General features: G+C 46.0%; 1 protein-coding gene and 1 pseudogene across 1 annotated transcript in view; both read left to right on the top strand.

Moving 5' to 3' along the window:
* GLIS3 (GLIS family zinc finger 3) overlaps nucleotides 1-17,228 on the top strand; it is a 430,817-nt gene that overhangs the window by 271,400 nt on the left and 142,189 nt on the right. The gene's annotated exons all lie outside the window — the stretch shown is intronic.
* LOC115276866 overlaps nucleotides 1-17,228 on the top strand; it is a 75,676-nt pseudogene that overhangs the window by 20,518 nt on the left and 37,930 nt on the right.

Below are 17,228 nucleotides of genomic sequence, written 5' to 3'. Positions count from 1 at the left end.
AAAAATTCAACCCATTTAGGGGCGCCTGGGTGGCTCAGTTGGTTAAGCAGCCAGCTTCAGCTCAGGTTATGATCTTGTGGTTCTGGGTTTGAGCTCTGAGCTCTGTGTCAAGCTCTGTGCTGACAGCTCAGAGGCCTGGAGCCTGCTTCTGATTCTGTGTCTCCCTCTCTCTACCCCCCTGCTGCTCATGTTCTATCTCTCAAAACTTAAAAGAAAAAAATTCAACCCACTTAAAGTTGACAAACTATATAATAATAAAATATTGTCAACTTCCATTAAGCCACAGTTAAAATACAAAAATATAGTTAAAACAGAAATGAAAGTATCAGTAATTGCGTTCACCACCATGTGAAGGGTGACAGATGCAGATACACTAAGCGGAGTGATCAGACCCCAGGACGTGTGTAATTTTCCTAAGCATTCCCAACGTGTTAAACCTTCAAACAGAGCCATCACTGCAGCTGTTACGTCCAGGTTTTCTACATGATTTCCTTTGTTTCACTTCTGTCATCCTTTGTGATTTTTAATCTTCCTACAGATTTGAGCCCGGCCCCTTCCCCTGAAACTCTTTCTCAACTTCATTCAAGAGGCTCTGTGGGGAAGGAAAAAGTAAAAGTAAAAGGGCCATCCATAGTAATGGTGGCAACCAACATCCCAGTTCGTACACTGACCTCCAAGGCATCTCAGAAAAATGCCTTCCAAGATTTAAGAGCCAACACCACTTCCTGTCATGTGACAGCTGATGTTCCGCCCCTCCCCATTAACTTCCGGTGTGTACCAGTGGTTTTAAGAGTGGGCGCCCTGCTCATCTGCCGGGAGCTACTTAATATGTGAGGGCCGCTTGGGGTAGGGGCCGTGGAGACTTGTCAAGCCCCAAAGCCTTCATTCAGTTCTGCATCAGAGGCATCTGTGTGGTTCCCTGCCGAATGAAACGGTTTCACTTTGACATTGCATACTTTGAACAACTCCTTCATTAGGTAGGTCTTTCCTTTTTGCACATTTTTGGGCATGCACACTGTAAGGGATGAACTTTTGTTGTTGTTGAAGGAATGGGGTTATGCTCAGTTCTTGGATTTCTGTGAAATCTAATTTGTATAAATTTAACATATTCTTAAATATTAAACATGGATATGGCTGGGCATTTGAAAACTAATTTTGACTTTAGGATGCTTTGGTCACTTCATCAAGTTTCTTTCACTCTTCTGTGTAGTCGAAAGCTCAGGCTTAGGGGATGGTCAGTGGGCCAGGAGATCCCAACCTGACCTCCAGAGCTAGAACCTTGTAAACTCCGAGTTGGCAGGGACTTCTTTCTTTAGCCACACTGTGACAGGTGTGAATTAGTTCTTCGTTCTCCCATCAGCCCTGCTGAGTGCCTGTCCTGAGTCAGAGACTCTGCGGGGTGCCGATCAGCCTTTGGTGAAGAAAACAGGCGTATCCTCACTGGCCTCTGAAATTTAAGACCTCTCGGTATCAGTAATGGGTAACTGACTGATGGGATGTTTACTAAGATCTGTCTTCTTCCTGACGCCTTCTAATGTTCTGTGAATGTAACATTCCCTCCCTCTTTCTCTCATAAAACTGACTTTTCAATGCCAGTGAACTGACTGATGAAAAACTACCCATAAAAGTAGTGTACCCAGGGCCCTTTCCATGCTGTGCACCTGGTTGAGGTTGCCACATTGCCATGTTTTAAGAAAGTTAGCTTCGTAGTAGAAATGCTACCTGGTCTCATCCTTCAAATTGTGACACTCTTCAGGTTTTTAATATTGAAATGTTTATTGAGATCATTCTAGACTTACATGCACTTCTAAGAAATAACACAAAAATTTACTCGTGTGTGTGTGTGTGTGTGTGTGTGTGTGTGTGTGTGTGTGTGTAATTCTATACAGTTGTATTCCCTGGGTAGGTTATAGTCACCATTACAATCGAGATCCCCCACACCATGAGGATCTCTCCTGTTCCCTTTTCATAAACATACCCACTTGCCTTCCACCCCCCAATCCTTAACTTTTCTGACAACCATTAAACTGTCCTCTATTGCTAGATTTTTTTTCAGTTCAAAAGTGTTACCTAAGTGGGAAAACACAGCATGTAACCTGTTTGGATTGGCCTTTTTCAGTCTAATTCACTGAAAATTCAGTTTGTCCATTTAATTCAAAATTCATTCAATTTGTTGTATCAATATTTTATTCTTTTTTATTGCTGAGTAACATTGCATGATATGTATATTTCACAGTATTCCATACTTGGTTTAACCATTTACCTGGTGAAAGACATTTGGGCTGAATCTGTTTTGAGGCTTTTACAAATAAAATTGATATGAACATTTTGTGTGTAGGTTTTTGTATAGATAGAAGTTTTTGTTCCTATGGATAAATAGCCACTGTTGCAATTTCTGGGTCATCTATTAACTTAAAAAGAATTTAAGTAATCTCTACACCCAACATGGGGCTTGAACTCATGACCCCAAAATCAAGAATCAGTTGCTCTACTTACTGAGCCAGTCAAGTTCCCCTTATATTTAGTTTTTAAAGAAACTGCCAAACTGTTTTCCACAGCGGCTGCACTGTGAGCGTGTCAGTGAGCCAATTTCTCCACATTCTTGTCAGCAATACACGTTGTCGCTATTCTTTATTCTTGGCCATCCTGATAGGCAAGTAATGATACCTTGTGGATTCAATTCGCATTTTCCTGATAGCTAATGCTATTGAAATACTTTCTTGTGTTTTCTTGTCATCTGCCTGTATTCTTCTGTGAAATGTCTATACATTTTTTTCCCATTTTCTAATTGGATCATTTGTATTATTACCTTGAATTTCAAGAAGTTTTTTTTTAATATACATAATCCATGCATGCATGTTTGCAAACATTTTCTCTGACCCTAGCTTGTTTTTCCATCTTCATTTCACGGGCTTTCACAGAGCAAAAGCTTTTAATTTTGATGAGGGAAGATTCATCAGTATTTCTTTTTACAGATGATTCTCTTGATGGTAAGTCTAAGAAAGACCTCTTTGGGCACCTAGGTGACTCAGTCGGTTAAGTGTCCAACTTCGGCTCAGGTCATGATCTCACAGTTCGTGGGTTCAAGCCCCGCATTGGGTTCTGTGATGACAGCTCAGAGCCTGGAGCTGGTTTCAGATTCTGTGTCTCCCTCTCTCTCTCTGCCCCTCTCCCACTCATGCTCTATCTCTCTCTGTCTCAAAAATAAACTATTTAAAAAAAATTTTTTTAAAGACCTCTTTGCCTAATTCTACACACCAAAGATTTTGTCCTATTTTTTTCTAAAATTTTTATAGTTTTATGGTTTACACTGACACCTTTGATCCATTTTGACCTCATATTTATGTGAGGTAGGAGGCTTAGGTCAAGACTCCCCTTCATCTATAGATATCCATTTATCTATGGTGTCCCAGTGCCATTTATTGAAAAGGCCGTCCTTCCTTAACTGGGTTGTTTCTGGATCTTAAGTTAACTGCCCACTGAACATTGTGTGGGGGCCATTTCTGGCTTCTGCATTTCGTGCCGTTGACCAGTGCGTCTGACCTGTCATCAGTATTGCACTGCTCGAGTGAGCCTTCACGGCCGAGAGGGTGACTCTCCTCTCTCTGTTCTTGGTCATTAAGACTGTTTTAGCTATTCTAGCTATTGTGCCTTTCCTGCAAATTTTGAGTGACGTGTGGAAACCTCGCTTCCATGGAAGTCGTTCTACCTTCCCTGCCTTTAAATATCAACGTCTTGAGTATCAGATGATGAAGTAATTTTGGTCTCAGTCATCAAATCTTAATGGTAAAGCTCATGAATCAATGATCATCTGTTGTATGTAGCAATATTTATTTCTCCCCCCTTTTTATCTTCTTTCTTCCTGATGTCCCAGGATTCTTTTATCATCTCCTTTTCTGTTTGAAGAAATTTCTTCAGCTAATCTTTAAGGGTAGCTTTGCTGGCATCAAATTCTTTGTTTTCCTTCATCTGAGAGTGTTTTTATTTTCCCTTCACTCCTAGAAGATAGTTTCTCTGGATATAGGACACTCCGTTGACAGTGCTTTTCCCTTTCAGTCCATCAAACCACTCTGTTCTGTCCTTCATGGTCACCGATGAAAAAATCCATTCGCGTTTGAATTGATGTCACATGTAAGCAGTATAGCCTTTTTATCCGGCTGCTTTTAAGATTTCTTAATTTGTTTTTAAAATTTTAATCATGTATCTTCATGTGGATTTTTATGGGTTCATCTTGTTTGCACCCACTAAGTTCTTTGTATCTGTGGGTTTGTGTCTTTTGCCAAATTTGGGAAGTTTTCGGCCATAATTTCTTCAGACATTCTTCTAGTCCAACTCTTTCTTTTCGCCTTCTGAGACTCTACTGATGTGAATGCTAGCCTTTTTTTTTTTATTGCCCCACAGGCCCCAGAGGCTCTGTGGATTAGTTTTTGAGTGTGTTTTCTCTTTTTGTTGAAAGTGGGTGAATTCTTTTGTTCTGTCCTCAAGTTCACTGCTCTGTCCTTTCCGCTCTCCACGATTGATTCTATCCAGTGAGTTTTACAATTTCTGTTACTTTGTTTTTCAGCTCATAATTTCCATTTGATTCTTCTCTGTAGCTTCTGTTTCTTTCCTGAGATTTTTTTTTATTTTTTCGTTTATTTCAAGAAAATTTATAATTAACTCAAGTGCTTATTTATGAAAGCTGCTTTAAAGTCCTTTTCAGAAGATTCCAACATCTGATTTCTCTGATTCATTTTAATATTGCTTCAGTTGATTGGCTTTTTCATTCAAGTTGGGATTTTCTTGGTTCTTGGTTGACGTGTGATTTTTGATTAGATCCTGAATATTTTGTCATTTATGTTTGGAAACTCCAGATTCTATTTTAGTTTTTTTTTATTTTAGTAGGCAGTTACCCTGTTTAGGTTTAGCATGTGGGTCTTGGATTACTTTAGTGGGCTGTGGTTCTTCAGACCCTTGGTGGTGCTCCCCTGCTTGGCTTGGTTTATCCGGTACCACTGGTCGTGCTGGTGCTGCCTGAGGGAGCAGGAGGGGTTCCCCCACTAGATGTCTCTCAGTGGGGGAAGGGTGTGGTTGGTTTCCCCTGTCCATTTTCCCAGTTTCAGGGGGAGAGTGTGAGACTCATGGGGACAAAGAACTTTCTAAGATTGGGTCACAGGCTGTATCTGGACTCCTCTTACAGGCTCCATTTGCCCACACATGTATCCAGTTTAAATTGTATAATACATAGTCTCTTTCTTAAATATTTTTCTTTTATTATCCTTTTCTATAAATTGCTGGTGTCAAATTCTTTATGCATTTCTGGGCCTCATGCTGCCTTCCCTTCTTGGGGCAAAAGTTCCATTGAAGTCAGCAGTATGTGTGTTGGGTTGAGTAAGTGGCAATAGGCATATAGGACCAGAGCCAGGTTGATTTGGCTGTGCTTTTGATTGTCTGCATGTGATTGGATCTGGTCCTGTTTGCTTACCCCACACCCTCCTATCATCTCTGGGCCTCGCCCAGGCCATGGTGGAGTTGGAGTGAGTTGCGTGGCCTGTTCACTTGGATGACCTCATGGGAACAAGTGACCTACCAATTTGAAGCTCCTTCCTGGTCATTGCAAGTGGCATTACCTTGTTTACCAGTTACCACATATTATTGACCTTTGGACCTGATCTTGAGACTTACTGATATTTCACTGGGAGACCAGAACCATGCCTCAAAATATGGCTAGCTTTGAGGAGTAGCTTATGTTAATTGGAGACTCCATGATACAGATGGCCCTGGGGATGAAAAATCAGAAGGTGGATTAATAGTATGATATTCCTAATTATACATGAGTTTCCAGTAAATCTGCTTGAGAGATCAGAATAGGGATGGGAAAAGGAGGGTGGTGGAATTGTGTGAATAGTTTATTATCACACAAGGAAGCTTCAGTCCATATTTAAATTTTTTAACATTTATTTTAGAGAGAAAGAGACAAGGCATGAATAGGGGAGGGGCTGAGAGAGAGACACACGCAGAATCCGAAGCAGGATTCAGGCTCTGAGCTGTCAGCATAGAGTCTGATGCAAGGCTCGAACCTGAGAACCATGAGATCATGACATGAGACAAACTTGGACACTTAACTGACTGGGCCACCCAGGTGCCCCTTGCTTCAGTCCATATTTAAAGTTTGATTCATCTAATCATTATAGGCACAGAGCAAATATGCAGCACACGCTTAGCCTCCATTTCCTAGCTTCCATGGTCTCCTGGGCATCATGGGCTGCAAAACAAGCTCAGGTACCTGCTCACGCGAGGTTCTGGCCAAAGGCGAAGAGTCTCTTGTCAGGTAGCACAGCCTACGCTGTAGAGATGCAGAACACCCCTGCGTGGCGGGCCCCATGGCGCCCAGGTATTGGGAATCTGTTTGGTAGTTTTAATCTTCTATAAATTATTCTGTAATTTAACTCAAAGAAGACTTTGTTTTCCTTCAGGGAAGTCATTCTTGACAGTTCCTCACTTAATTTATTTTAATTATCATGACTGGTTTATTTCTCTTCTTTTTCTCTGCAAATGAATTTATAATTGATGTGGGTAGAACACATTATGCAGTTTATAGTTTAGTAACATTATAAAGTTTTAATTTAAATTGGCAATGGGAAGAACTAGGGGACATGAAGAAAGAATTTTTATGGAACTAGATTCTTGCAGCACTCAGTGGTTTGGGTTTGTACTTAAAATCCCTAACACACATGACCTCTGCTTCTATTGGGGGCTGCATATCAATAATCCCTTACTTTCCCAGAGAAAGTTGGGATTTCTTCAAACCTTGCTCTCTGTGTTAAAGTGCTTTATTACTTGAAAGGTCTCTTGCTATTGCTGGGTGACCCACTTCATTAAAAAAATCAACGGACCTATCAGTAGCTGTGGTAGCAGATGTCCTGCAGAACATAGGTCTACCGTCTGGCCTCAGATGTGCGCATATCAGGAACCAGCACCTTGCAATTAATGAATCCTAAAGTTGTGAAATTTCCTTTCTGACAGAAAAATCACACCTAGTTTTGATGGACATGGTGAGAATTTTGTTTTGTAAATGAAGCTTCATGTACAGAGACTTTACCAAGGACAAGAGAATGTTGTTTACTAGCCAAGAGGGCCTCCGTCAGGGCCATTCTCCTTGATTTTGACTCCGATTTCTTCTAATGCAGGCGAGTTTGGGTTTTGTATCACCTCTGCTGATGTTTAAGTGCCAGTGACCCTGCAGTAGGCCTTGATTGTCGCACCTTCTTTCTGGCGAGCTGCCTAAAGGCGTCTTTGATGACAGGGGCCGTAAAGGAATTCAGGATGCAAGCCAATTATTGTTTGTTTTTCTGTTTCTGAGAAAAGTCTTGCTAAAGAAACGAGATTGAAACTATCCATTGGCTAAATACGTAGGTGGCTATAGATGAACTAGCAAATTCAAGGAGCATCTTTTCCTGTGTTCATAGAGGGCCCCAGCTTTTATCAATAAGAAGTTTCTTTGTTTTCTGTCAGCGGCCCGTTGTTAGCGAGGAGCACAGTCAGACACACGGACGTTGTGGTGTGCATCCAAACACCTGATCTTTACAGTCGGAACGGCTGGAACCGTAACCAGCCACGCAGAGCCTGGCACCAGCAAGCGGGACTTTACTAGGGTTGGGGGACCTCGGAGCAGAGATGGGGTCTCGACGCCCACATCACCCCGGATAGGGGCTGTGTTTAATATGAAGGAGGGAAGAGAAAAAGAGGCAGTGTGGTCAGATGATTTCTTTTCTAATTTATGCAGCTGTGTCGGGAAAAGCTGAAGTTAAAGGTACCCCATGCTGGCAGAGGAAGGGCAAAATCATGGCAAAGAGGACGTTTTGGAATGTCGTGTTCTTTTCTGTTCTCTGCATTAGCAAGTAAATACAGTAGCACTGCGTGGAAACAACAAAAGAATTAAAGTGTGCCATTCTAAAAGACATAATAAAATCAGGCAGGCCAATCCATGATTTTTTTTAAGTGTAAGCAATTACTTTGCAGGTGGGATAAAAGTAAAGACATGCAGAGCCCAGAGCCTGCCAGAGCTCTCTAGAAACTTTTGAGATATGTCTCAGGACTTTGAATGTCCTTCTGGGAAAGAAATTTGCCAGCAGGTGGTTGGTCATCCACTTGGACAGCTTGTAGTCTTCTGGGCTCGTGTGGTAGAGGGATAGGATAGGAGATGTCTTATGAAAAGGCTTCGCTTATGTGGAATATACTAGCATCCATCCATCGGTCCATCAGTTCAACCATTTATCCCATGGGTTTCAAATTCCTTATTTGTTCCTAGTGTTGGGGAGATGCACCAACTTTACTGAGTCATCAAGGAGCCATAGACAGCCTTGAACTTCAGTATCACGTCACCTCTGTAGCAGTGCTGTGTTAAGGAGCCAGGAGAGTCCGGCCTCCCACACAAGTGCTCCACATAACTGTTAGAATTAACTGTCAATGTACATTTTATTTGAAGAGCATACTCTACATACTTCTTTATTTTCAGAATAATAGACAGCCTCATAAACTGACAAATTGCTAAGTGGTATGACTCCAGACCAGCCTTAGAATGGATCAGCTGCCCTTCATGCATCTTGGGACAGAGCTGCCCCCAGGCACATGGGACAAAGGTCCCCCCATCTCCACCTCCCCACCCCCTGGCTTCACTCTGCTGTGTGTCGGCTGTTGGAAGGTGAGCCTGGGCGAACCAACCACGAGGTCTCCAGAGTCTGACTTGTCAATTCCTTGCCCCTCGTCTTGTTGTATTTTACCTCCAGGGCTGGGTTCTGTTGCTTCTGCTCTTTCCCTGATCTTTATTTGCCCCTTTCCAGTCCCCCAGCCAGGGACTCTGACCCCAGCCGTTGGCCTGCTCCACAGACACACATTTACTATGTGCAGGTTTCCAGGTGTCACCTTCAACTGCTTGCGTTTTCATCTTTTTCTTTCAACTGTGGATAGAAACCAAGGCCTACGGAACACCAAGACAGGGCTTTCTCCCAGAAATAATTCCAGAGAAGCCCTCTGTTCCCTGTGTGGGATCCTGCCTGCTTCCTGTGGTCTAGGGATTCAACATCCCATGTTCTCATTCAGCTTGAGTGTCCTATTCTGCAGCAGTAGGTCACCTCTCACCCTCCCTCCCCCTACGCGCCCTCTCCCAGTGCCTGCCCGGCCTCTGCCCTCCCCAGGGCTCAGCTTCCCAGTGGCAGTGAACTTTCTCCTTGGTCCCCTGTCCCAGTTTAATCCTGACCCCCCCCCCATGACCCTTCTGATTTCCTGTCCTCACCCTTCTCTGAATGTCTTACTGCCTTCACCTTAAAGTCCCCAAATTCTTAACATGTAATTCTTTTCTGCATGTTTCCTATGCTGCAGTTTTGTCTGCTTAATGGTATCGTAAGCTGTTAGAAGAAAAGAACGAGGTTGTTCTTCTTTAAGATGGCTCTAGGGGCGGCTCCACGTGCTCCCTGGGTACTGGGTGCTGACGCGCTGGGGCGCCGACCCCATGGCCGTGAGACCCTGTTCCTGCCTCCGAAGGGCCTCTGTTGATGAGGGAGAGGAACCACCGTGTTAATGTGGCCCCTTCTCCCTAGTCTCTCTAGAGGCCCTGGAGAGAATGGGGAAAGCTGGGTGTAAGCGCTAATGGAGATTTATGATTAGTGATGGGATTGTACTTTACTCACCAGAATCAGTTTCAATCCCTTTTTAAAGCATGAAAATTCCTAATGTGAAATCGCCTCCAGCCAGGTAACTTTTCATAAGACACGCGTGGGCTAGTAATTCTCACATCTCTTATCTCTCAGTTTCCTGGAACTGCTCCTCCTTCCTGCATCATGGAACCGCCTTCTGTGTGTGGCCATGTTTACTCATTACGTGATTTCTCACATTTATCTTTCTTCCTAAATTGTACATTCCTTGAGAGTAGTGACCATGCCTCCCTAATGCCCGTCACTGCTCTTCCTGCGAAGGCAGGTGTATTTAGAGCATGGTCTCTCTGGGGTTGCTAACTCTGCCCATTCTGTATTCAACATGCCAGCCAAGCGAGCATTCAGATTCTACTTCTCAACCTGGGGGCCAGCAATGGGTGCCTCGCCCGGAGCTAATAATACTCCATCCACGGGGCAGGGCAGACAACAGATATGGAAAGAAGTAGTAGGTGTTTTGAGTAGGGAAGGCAAGGCTATTTTGCAGAAATGCTCACCCCACAGGTAGTTAGTGGATGCCTGCTGTCCGTAGGAGCTCGGCCAGTAACAGGGAGTGGTAGAGCGGTGGAGGTGTGACCAGGGCACATGATTGCTGCCCCTGGAGCTCGCAGCCCGTGATAGAAGCTAATCATACACCGTCATGTCCCTAACCTGGGCTGAGAATCACACAAGAAAAGTAACAGGGGGCTCTGAGGCTGTTTGAGGGGAGGGGGCTTCGACCCAAGAGTTCCTCTGAGAGATTCGTCAAGATCCAGCTGGCCTGAAACTAATCTGAAGTACTTTCTCTCAGCATCAGTGAGAAACACCATACTCACGTCAGGAAGAATTTTCCAGCCCTGGGAACCAATGGCATATTTATAGCCCTTTTTTACGTCAACTTGTCAAGCAGCATCTTTCGCACAGCCTGCTTCCCAGAAGCATCTCCTGCTCGTTGCCAGCTGTGGTGGCGCTGACGCCAGACATCCTGTGGCCTCTGTCTCGGCGGAGCAGGCCACGCGGGGACCGAGGCTGCCATGGCACACTGCTGGCACGGCAGCCCTAGTGAGCCAGGATAACGGCGGCTCTGATTTCCCTGGAGTCTAGAGGGACTCCTCCGGCCAACTGATGTTGTATAGAAGCCTCTAGACCTTGGAAGTGGATGTTGGTAACTGACTGAGAAGCTTAATTCTGTGGTCTCATTTGTGTTTTTTGAATGGTGATGATGACACACCATTTTAGACTCTTAGTACACTGCTGACAGTGGATGGTTACTGGGGGGAGAGGAGGTGTCTTCACTTCCCATCCCCCATCTAAGAGGTGATGGGGGCCGAGGTCTTCCTCTTCCTTCATCCGTTTCATTTCCTGCTAATGGTGAATGATGGATGTAGGAGGAGGCATTGGCAGGTGGGGAGCTGAAGACCAGACACAAGGAAGAATTTTTTGTTGGCGAAGAGCATGTCCGTTCCAATCCCCAGGAGCGCAGGGACGCCACATGGTCCAGAAGTGCATGCATGAGAAGAGTGAAGACGTTCCATTGCCGCAGAGGAATGACATTGTTCACAAAGGAAACCTCGAGTACGATAGGAACATGGAAGACTGTGAAGAAAAGATGAGCGCAAACTGAGCGCTGGTTGTGCGGCTAACCGGGCCGAGAGTTCAGTCGAGTGAGATCCCACCCACTGACTAACTGGCATTAGCTCCCCGGAACAATCAAGGGGATTTGATTTTGTGCACAATTCCCATAGGAGAGCTCTGGGTAAGAAGCGCGATCAGGCTCTTGACCAAACAAACAAACAAATCACACGTGGCCACTAGCTCATCCGTATGCCCCGTCCTGGTTTCCTCTGTGCAGAGGGCAGTGTCTTCAGGCAGCACGTTTTGGGGGTCTCAGACCTTCCGTTTAGCTGAGTGGGGCCCTTTCTTTGGGCTTTTCTTAGGGAGTGTGTGTAACCAAATGCAGCATCATTGCTTTTAAATGGGCTAGCCCCCCAAACCAGACCCCGTGAGAAGCCTGAGATGAGGAAGGAGTGACTGTCTTTGCTGCCGAGGGTGACATTGAGCTGTATCTTGCAGGATTCCCAGGTTGCGCCCGGAGCACAGAGGTGGACACACACGGTTTTCTCTGCGGAGGGAAGTGTGTGTGGCAGCACACGTGTGTGGCGCAGGCAGGAAACACCTCAAGGTTAGGGGTGCCTACAGGTGAGGTCTCGGGGGTCAGGGGGACGGGACAGCCTCTGTGCTGAAGACTTTCCCCCTGAAAGCCATGAAGACACCTGTGGGCTTTGTAAGTAGGAAAATGAGAGAATCACGTTGGTTTTTCAGAGGAGTCTGGTGGAGGCGAGGAACCAGTCGGTCAGCGCTGTGACAGAGCCAAGGTGGGAGTTGCTGGAAACCTCAGGCCTTGTGTGGCGGTGGGGAAAGGAGGTGGGGGTGAGGGAGGAGGTCCTCGGGAGAGGTCATGCTCAGAACCTTCATCGGCGAGGGAAGAGAGACAGCACGCCCCTGCAGGAGGTCCGCACAAGGCAGGGCCGTGGGGGATGTCTTCAGCGGGACCTGGAATCTGAGACCTTCGTCCCGAGCTGCAGAGCTGATGATGAAAGACTTTATTTCCAGTTCATCATGCTATGCCGAACCTCCCACTGGCACGATTTCTCGATCCTCACTTCAGAGCAGTTGGGTAGTGTATTAACATCATCTCCACTGTGCAGAAGAAGCTGTGCCTCCGAAGCTAGGCAGTCTGCCCAGAGCCCGCTCTCTCCAGCCCTGGACCTACCAGCCCCAAGGAAGCCTTCCTTGGTTTTCCCATGGCCATGGGGGAGAGGGAAGGTCCCAAGCAGAGCCCCGTCTCCTGGCTGCATGTGTGTCTGCCTGCCTTGTATCCCCTCACCTCATTAGCGACAACACCCTTTCCTTATTTCCCAGCACTAGAGAACGTTGGGAGGGCCTGAGTCTCCCTCTTTCACTTTCTCCCCTCATTGCATCACCAGTTGGTCATCAACCTCAATATTCCACCATTGAGGTGTTTTTCCGCCATGAACCAGGCCTGCCTCTCAGCCCCTCCGGCCCTCACCAGTGCTTTGCACCGGCTCTCAGCTACTCCTCTCTATCCTGCTCTGTTGGCTTGTAAACTCCCTAAAGGTAGGGACTGTGCATTTTTGTCTGCATTCATGGCCTCTGTTGTTCACTGCGTCTTAGCAACAGTAGGAACATAAAATTATTTACTGATGGATTTAGTCAAGAGGGCCATTAACTAGTTAATGAAACTTTAATTGTATCTGCTATTTATTTTTGAGTTAGCCCAGACGGGGAGTGTTGGTGTGGGGTGTGTGTGTGTGCTCAGAATGGCCCACAGGTTTTGGAGGAGTCCGCGTAGAACATGGCAGATGAAGTCAACAGGCTGGGCATCGAGCCAAGGACTGCTTTCCAGAGCTTCTCGAAAGGCCTGCTTTCTCGAGGAAGGTCTTGGGAAAACACTTGGACTTCATATGTGGCTCAGATCTTGAGCAGCCTCCAGGCCCCATGCGGAGCCTCGAATAATAATTCTCCAGACCGCCAAAGCCAGCCTTCCCCCAGCCCCGCAGACCAGAAGGCCAACTTCACGGGGTGGAAGTTATGTTACCGGTCATTCCCCGAAAGAGACTCTGTTCTCCTTTTTCCCTGCTTGCATTCTTCATCCACTTTGCGTTTTAAAATTACATGTGACATACTCTGGGTTTTTAATTAAGAAGGGAAATGAATTTCAAGTTAAATTACTTTAAAATGTGTAGACCTTTCTCTCCTAATGAAATAGCCTCATTTTATTTACAAGTGATATTTTAATTTTCTCACTTTTTTCTCTCCCCTCTTCGGTGATCATTTTAGATCTGGATTCATCTGACCTCCTTTTTCACCTTCTCTGTCATTTTCAAAAACTTGGACTTCGGTGCCCTTTGGTGGTGGGGTCTGGCATTCTGCTCAGTTAGAATTGTGGCCTGGGCACGGGCCGGCGCTGAAGATTTTTCATGCTGTGAAAACACATTAATTTGGATGCTTTTGCTTTATATTTGTGATATTAGGACTGACCAGTGCCTGACTGATACTGAGTAAAATGTTCAGCCTTTTTATGTATAACATTGTCTTTTTTCCACTAATTTTCAAAATAAGAGAGCTGAAGGGACCACCAGAGTGTGCCACAGGTGAGGAAACCAAGGTACAGAGAATGGAGGAGCGCTGGACTAAGCAAAGACCTGATCCTCTATCTTCATTCCCTCGGCACCATGTACAAAAGAGAGAGGTTTTGTTCCTAAGTGGCCCTCCCTTGGAACTCTATACCCATGCAAGAAAGTCCTCCTTCTCCACCACCTTCTCCTGCCCTCCCCCATCCCGCATTATTCTAATAGTGAAGTCATCGTCACGTCCTTATACGCCAGCAGGGCTGTAAGCAATCCGGAAGTAATTTTGGAGGCTTCATTGTGCTAGAAATGCAGCTTCTCACCATTTTTCTTCAGACAACCCCAAAGCGGTCACTTTCAGTAGAATGAAAAGAGAAACCTGTGTGGTCGCCTCCCCTCACAGCCCACGATGCAGTCCGTCACCCTCTGCCAGCAGGCCCCTGGGTGAGCCCCCGGCCTCTTAGGCCAGTCCCCAGGCTGAGTATCCTGAGTATCATGCAAGCTCTCGTGTTGCTGGGCAAGCTCAAGGAGTCGGCCGTGACTGTTAGCATGGTAAGCCCTGTCCCGGAAGTTTGGAAGGGCACTAGGCAAGGTCAAAGGGCCCTCATCTCTCTCTCCAGAAGCTCTATAACAATGTGGTGCGTGTCCTTTGGGGGCTATGGATGGCATTGGGACTCTGCTAAGGCAGCAGACCACTCCTCCCTCCCCAGACTGAAATACAGAGGTGTACGGGCACACATACACTCACATAGCTCTGCCCGGGCACCTCAGGGGATCCGTGGATTCTCTGAATCCCATGCATGGAATATAAGCACGAGTTTCCGTGACTTAGGATGAGTATCAGGTATATTGGTACAGCGCTCTATCTTCAGTGACATTTTGCAGGATAGCACATGATCCCAAGTAAACTCATGTGGTGGGTATCTTTCTCTCATTCAATAGCTGTGAAATAATCCATAATGATAATAATAATAAAACATTACTTATTACTGCTACATTTTTGTTTACTATGTGTCGGATACTGTTCGGAGCACTTTTGAGGTAGGAACTATAATTAGCCCTAGTTCAAAGGTCAGCGAACAAAGGCAGATTGCGGGGCACCCGCAGGATGGACAGGAGGCCTGAGGACCATACATGGGGTTGAATGGAAGCCAAGGCGTCTTTGAGAGTTTGTCAACGGTGGTTCCTAATGTTGGTCCGCACACTTCCTCTAGCACAGTCTCCAACCAGATGTTTAACAGTTTAATCACTCAAATGCAGAGCCCAGGGGACATCTGTCCAGCTATTGGCCCAACTCTGAGCCGATGGCACACCCAACCGCTGGCTGAAAGCCTTGTGGTTTCAGCTCCCAATCGACCCTTGTCTTCATTCTACCTCACATACTCACCGAGGACCGTTTCTCCCAAAGACAGGGCGAATTAGGACGGGAGCATAAATACTGGGCAACGAAAAATGATAAATGGACGGATGATCTGCTACTTCCAACCACAGGGTTTTGTGACTTGGTGCTTCTGCACTACCTTTTGTTTGAGTGATTAAATGAAATACTGGTGATTGAGTTCCTGCCCAATGCCCAGTGCCAGCAGCTGGGCTGGCCCAGATGCGGGTCCACACCCTGGGCCCCAAGAACCTACCACGTGAAAGGAGACAGGAAGCGGAGCCTGTTTTCCTTTAAGAAAAAAAAAAGGTAATTGAGCTTAACTGCCATGTTAAGTAAGCCATTTTCATGGGAAAAGAATTTTATGTGTGAGGTGGTAGGCTGTAGTAAAAACTTTATTTTCTTTTTAATTAGATGCTGGTTTTTCAGATGCCTTTGGGCCATACTAATGTGTGAAGAGTAAATTCGGAACTTGTTGGGTTTTTACAGAAATTTCTTGTGTAAAAGCGGCTCTCTGTGGGGGCGCCTGGGTGGCTCAGTCAGTTGAACATCCAACTCCGGATTTTGGCTCAAGTCAGGACCTCACGATTTATGAGATCGAGCCCCATGTCAGGCTTTGCACTGAGTGTGGATCCAGTGTGGGATTCTCTCTCCCTCGCTGCCCCTCCCCTGCTCGTTCTTACTCTTTCTCATAATCAATAAATAAACTTTAAAAGCGGCCACCTGCTCTGATCACTTTAGCCATAACCAGCACAGGTGGGATCGAGTGTTTCACCCTCCCCGCTGCCATTCACGTGTTTCAGTCCAGATCTGACATTTGTGCCTGCACACAGTCCCACACGCTTTTCCTCCCTTGTAGGGCTTCCTGGTGAACTTGACCTGAGCCTCCACCTGTTCCTGGTCACGTGCAGTAGGAACGTGGACTTTGAAGCCAGACACGCTGTCACCGATCAAACACTCTCCTCTTTTTTTTTTTTTAAACTTCTCTTTTCTCCCTGTGCTTCCTCTCAGATATTCTGTGTCACTCCGTCTTCAGCCTCACTGATCTTTGCTTCTGCAGTGTCAGATCTGCTCTTCGTCCCTTCCAGTGATTTTCTTATCAGACAGTGAAGTTTTCATCTCCAGAAGTTTGATCTTCACAATACCTTCCATGTCCCGTCTTCCTCTCTGAATGTAAGTTATAACAGCTACTTGAATGCGTTTGCCTGCCGACTCTAACATCTGTGTCAGTCCGCAGTCCTTCAAAATCAGGCTGACTTTGTGTTTCACATGGTAGGTCACGTTTTCTTGCTGCTTTGGATGCCTGGGAGTTTTTGGATGCCAGGCAGTGCGGCCACACAATGTGACTGTTACCTTGTTGGGCACTTCCTTGTTTTGCGTTCCTGTGAGTATTCTTTAGCTTTGCTCTCGGAGGTAGTCAAGCTACATGAAAACCGCCTGACCCTTCAGGTCTTGCTTTGTGAGAAGGGGTTGGTCTACAGCTAACTATCCGCCATCACCGAGTCACGACCATTTGGAGCCATCCACCCCACACCCAGTGAACTCTGAGTTCCTCCATTCTGATTGGTGGAAGTGTCAGGAGTCCTCTGTGAGCGCTCACCTCTGTTTCCCCTAGTCCTCTGGTATGTTCCTCGCACTCGGGGAGTTTACTCACACGCAGTGCTTCCTTATTAGTTCTCTGCAGAATGCTTTATGGGGCCCTCTGCACATCTTCTCTTCCTGGGTTCTCTTCTCTGTAGGCGTCTCTACTCAGTCCTGTAAACTCTAGCTGCCGTGGTGCCCCCGTGCTCTGTTTTCTTCCTGAGTCCTTCTTCCGTGTGCTGCCACCTGGGAATTTTCTCAAGGCACTAAGCTGGGGAGATAGCAGGCCTCACCCTACTTGTTCTTTGTCTCGGGGACCCCTGTTTTTTATTGTATGTTGTCCAATATCGTGAAAAGGGTTGTTCTGTATATTTTGTCTGGGGTGGGTGTATTTCGGGTCAGGGCAAATCTGGTCTCTGTTACTCCATCTTGACTATGTTCATGGAAAAT

Source organism: Suricata suricatta, chromosome 13 (assembly GCF_006229205.1).
Source record: "Suricata suricatta isolate VVHF042 chromosome 13, meerkat_22Aug2017_6uvM2_HiC, whole genome shotgun sequence".
Lineage (NCBI taxonomy): Eukaryota > Metazoa > Chordata > Mammalia > Carnivora > Herpestidae > Suricata > Suricata suricatta.
Note: the sequence above shows the minus strand (reverse complement) of the source record. Positions and strands in the feature narration are given on the sequence as shown.